This window comes from Gorilla gorilla, chromosome 5 (genome assembly GCF_029281585.2).
Source record: "Gorilla gorilla gorilla isolate KB3781 chromosome 5, NHGRI_mGorGor1-v2.1_pri, whole genome shotgun sequence".
NCBI lineage: Eukaryota > Metazoa > Chordata > Mammalia > Primates > Hominidae > Gorilla > Gorilla gorilla.
This window is the reverse complement of record NC_073229.2, coordinates 123,522,055-123,527,268: the sequence shown is the minus strand read 5'-3', so window position 1 is coordinate 123,527,268 and position 5,214 is coordinate 123,522,055.

Sequence of the window (5,214 nt, the reverse complement as noted above, 5' to 3'; positions counted from 1 at the left end):
GAGTTTTTGTTATTTTGTCTAATAGCTACTTTCAAGGGATTCTATGAATAAAAAGTTTTGTCAAGATATTGCGTGATCTAGGAGTGTAAGTTCCTCAACCTTTGTTGTATAACTAGGGTATGCATATTCATTTCATCATACAAAAAATACATATATATATATACATATTCTGCATGTATACATATATATATATATATGCTGTAATTTGTTTTTGTTCCAAGATAGGGTCTCACTCTCTTGCCCAGGCTGGATTGTGGTGGCGTGATCATGGCTTACTGCAGCCTCAACCTCCAGGGCTGAAGCAATCTTCACACCTCAGCCTTCTGAGTTGCTGGGACTACAGGCATGCACCACCATGCTTTGCTATTTTTTATTTTTATTTTTATTTCTTTTGAGATACAGTCTTGCTCTGTCGCCCCCGAGCTGGAGCGCAGTGGCGCTATCTCATAGCTAGGCTCACTGAAACCTCTGCCTCCCAAGTTCAATCGATTCTCCTGCCTTAGCCTCACAAGTAGCTGGGATTACAGGCACCAGCCACCACGCCCAGCTAATTTTTGTATTTTTAGTAGAGACAGGGTTTCGCCATGTTGGCCAGGCTGGTCTTAAACTCCTGACCTCAGGTGATCCACCCACCTTAGTCACCCAAAGTGCTGGGATTACAGGCATGAGCCACCATGCCTGACCCATAACTCATTTTTTTTTTATACTTTAAATTCTGGGGTACATGTGCAGAACGTGCCGTTTTGTTACCTAAGTATACACATGCCATGGTGGTTTGCTGCACCCATCAACCTGTCACCTACATTAGGTATTTCTCATAATGCCATCCCTCCCCTAGCCCCTAGCCCCCTGAAAGGCCCCAGTGTGTGATGTTCCCCTCTCTGTGTCCATGTGCTATAACTAAATTTTTTAACTGAGTGTTTAAAAATTCCTTTCTACTTAAAAAAAAAAAGCACCATAAAACATTTAAAGAACTGTATACAGAAGTATGTCAAAATAACCTGAAATTCTTGAATTTAATATTTGAATCCAAATCCAGCATATATTTAACAACTCATTTGCTTTCCAACGAAGTAAAATTTAAAGGAAAAAAAACATGTTTTATCTTCCCAAATATAAGTGATATGCAGTTATTACTGAATCATCTTGAAGCAATTATTACTGAATCATCTTGAATTTCTAGTACTTAACAATGTATATATTTAATAACTGTGAAAGTTAGGCATCTCTTTCTACAATAAATGAGTTTTGTTTTGGGGACTGCTTTTGAGGCAATTCCATTACATATTTCTTAGATTAATCTTTAATACCAATACTTCTTCTAATAGATAGAGTGAGGAGGCTTAATTTACTAAGAAAACCACTAGAAAACAGACTAAGAATCAAATTTTTAGGTGAAGTCCAGTGGAAACTCCTAATTTTTAGTCCCCTAATTAGTCACTGGCAACTGAAGTTAAAAATTTTTCTTCTAATTCTTGAAATTTCACTTTCTTCCCCTAAAATGCCACTGGGAAAAAAAAAAAAAAAAAAGCTAAGATAGATGGGAAGTGTTTGCCCAAGGAACCTAAACCAACAGACATTGACAAACGAATATAGAAAACCTATGAACTGAAAAGTGGAAAAGGCAGAAAGTAAAAGCTGACCTCTACATGGGCCACACAGCTTCCATCTGTGTTGTCACATTTGGCCAACACATTCTGTGTATGTCCTTATGCAGCATCCAGATTTTCAGAAAAAGCCAGAGACTCACGTACTTCAAGAGGCATAAAAATATATTTCATGTTAGTCCTTTTCATTATAAAAATGTTAGCTGAAAAAGGAAGTTTCCATAACTAAATTGTTGTTGTTGTTGTTTGAGACAGAAACTCACTCTGTCGCACAGGCTGGAGTACAATGGCACAATCTCGGCTCACTGTAACCTCTATTAATTCCTTTGGAATTAATAGATAAAAATATATCTTGCCTCTATGTATAATCTAATTTGATCTTGCAGGCCAACTTCAATCATATTCCAGAAGAAATAGACTTTTAAAAGACATTACAATTTCTTAAATGTGTATTTGTAGAGTGAGGATTACCCAGCTGAAAAGTTCTAATTTTGAGAACCACCTATTTTTGAAAACCAGGAAAGTATCAATTACAGTTATAGTAGAAACTTTAATATGCAAAACTTCCCTTAGGACCACTGGGGGCATAAGAGTCCCTGCAATAAATAATGGTGGAAACTTTAGGGCTGATAGTCCAGCAAAAGAGACCGTAGATCTGTCTTAGGAAGAAAAAGAACAAGGCTGGAGAGAGCAGGAAGGTGAATTTGCTTGGGATTTTGGTTTAGGGTCGGAGGAACAGCGATGGGAAGCTGAGAGATGACCTGAATGAGTATGCATACCCTACTTATAAAAGTAGATGACTCACATAGTCCTCATGAAGGCAGTCAGATTGCTCAGTGGGGCTACTAATTATAAAAACTCCTAGACCATTTAAGGTTGACTCCCAGAGCTATGAGCACTAGGAGAGCAAAACTTTCAGTGCATGGAAGTAGTAATAAATGATAGTAGGAAGAGTCACAAGAGAGTAGTCAAGTGGTGTAGCTTTTTCGAAAACATCCATAAGGAACCATAGAAGCCAGCACCCAGCACACGCACAAAACACCTGTGGAACCTAGAGGAGCCTTCTGGCAAGATTCCAGAAACTAGCAACAGTAATGAATAAAATCAATAAAACATCATGTGCATGTTCTACATATTTCCTCATAGTAAAACATGAAAACAAAAATCTTTCTTTTATTTTACATCTTTCAGGAGGCACTAGAATTGTCAGCATCCATTCCTCAAATTATGCCTGAGTGTTCTCAAATGAAAATGTCACTGTTACTACAACTGTAAGCTTAGAAAACTTCCTATTTTTGATAATAATGTCAGGATTTAGAAGTCAGGAGTATCATTTACATAGTCAGGAGCATAATTTACCCAATCTCTATGTAAACAAATCTTCCTCAAATTATCTATTTTAAGCATGCCATCTCTTTCCTGTTGGAAACCTCACAGATATACTGACCCCATGCCCCGACCTCTTCTTCAGTGGTTTCTCATTGCTCATAAGATACAAGGCCTAAATCCTTTAACATGGCTACCAAGTGCCCACATGTAGCCCTACCTACTTCTCAAGGCTGTTTGTTTGCTTTTTGACAAGTTTGCTGTATTTGAATGACAGAACAGTTCATTACAAGTCTTTTGCATTATATTATTTTATTTTATTTTTTGAGATGCAGTCTCACTCTGTCTTCCAGGCTGGAGATCAGTGGAGTGATCTTGACTAACTGCAACCTCTACCTCTCAGGTTCAAGCAATTCTCCTGCCTCAGCCTCCCGAGTAGCTGGGACTATGGGCTAAATGCATGGCTAATTTTTTTGTATTTTTAGTAGAGATGGGGTTTCACCATGTTGGCCAGGCTGGTCTCGAACTCCTGACCTCAAGAGATCCGCTTGTCTTGGCCTCCCAAAGTGCTGGGATTACAGGCATCAGCCACCGTGCCCAGCCTTTTGCATTATTTTAAACTTTACATTTTAAAATAATTTAAAAATAATTTCAGACTTAGAATAAAGTATACAAAAGTAATACAAAGAGTTCCCATATATCCTTTATTCAGCTTCTCCAAATGTTCACAATTTTAACCACATTATAATTATAAAAACCAGGAAATTAAATTTGATACAATATAGTTATCTAATCTAAAAACCTTATTTAAATTGTATTAATTGTGCCACTAGTTGGGTTCTTTTTTTTTCCTTTTGAAACAAGATCCCACATTGCATTAAATTGTCATGTCTTCTTAGTTTCTTTTAATTTGGGATGGTTCCTCCATCCTTCTTTAACATTCATGACTTTGACACTTGAAGAGCACTGGAGAGTTATTTAGAATGTACCTTAACTTGAGTTTTTCTGAATTTTCTTTGTGATTAAATTCTGATAATGCATTTTTGGAAAGAATGCCACAGACATGATACTGTACTCTTCTCCACCTCAATGCATCCTATCAGGAGATACATAATGTCAATTCGCCTTGTTACTGGTGATGTTAACTTTCATCACTTGACTAAGGTGTTGTCTACCAGGTTCCTTCACGGTAAAGTTAGTATTTTTCCCTTTGAAATGGATGAGTATCTTGCAGCAAGATACCCCTAGAAATATATAAATATTCTGTTTTTCATCATATTTTGCCCATTAGTTGTATCATCCATTGATGCTTCTTGCTTGAAACTATTATGCCTATGGTGTTTGTCTCTTTCTACACTTATTAATGGAATTCTTCTGAAAGGAAGAGCTGTCCCTTTTCCTCCATTTACTTATTTATTTACATCCATATAGACTCATGGATATTTATTATCATTGATGGGTTATTATTATTCATTACCATTTCATGAAATGATTATTCATTGTTATTTTGTTTTTCAACTTGTCCCAGATTTGGCCATTGGAACCACTCCTGTGTCCTTTCATGTCCCCATAATTTTTTTTTTTTTTTTTTTCAGACAGAGTCCTGCTCTGTCACCCAAGCTGGAGTGCAGTGGAGTGATCTCGGCTTGCTGCAAGCTCTGCCTCCCAGGTTCAAGCAATTCTCCTGCCTCAGCCTCCTGACTAGGTGGGATTACAGGCGCCTGCCACCACGCCCGGCTAATTTTCGTATTTTTTTAGTAGAGACAGGGTTTCACCATGTTGGCCAGTCTGGTCTTGAATTCCTGACCTCAAGTGATCTGCCTGCCTTGGCCTCCCAAAGGGCTAGGGTTACAGGCGTGAGCCACCATGCCCAGCCTAATTTTTTGAACACCACATTTTTTCTGGCACCATAAGATGCTCCGCGTTCATCTTGTGTTTTTCCTGAACCAGCCCTGGAAATCGAGGGACTCTAATACCTCTAATTGGAGAACAGTATTTAGAAACCAAGATCTGAGCACTAACGACTCTTGTAACTACTGAGGTGTCATTGATTCCAGGTTCAGCAGATAGCCAAGAAATATGTGAATGCATACAAATATACATATCTCTATTTCTGTATCTGTGGGTGTGTTGTTTGTGTGTATATAATAATGAATTCATACTGATACCTCTGATTCCAATCCAACATCACAGGGTTTATTCCAATGTTCCTCCTTTCTTTATTTGTAACCCTTTCTCTGACAATGAGAAACCTAGCTCTCATTATTCACAGTATATTCAG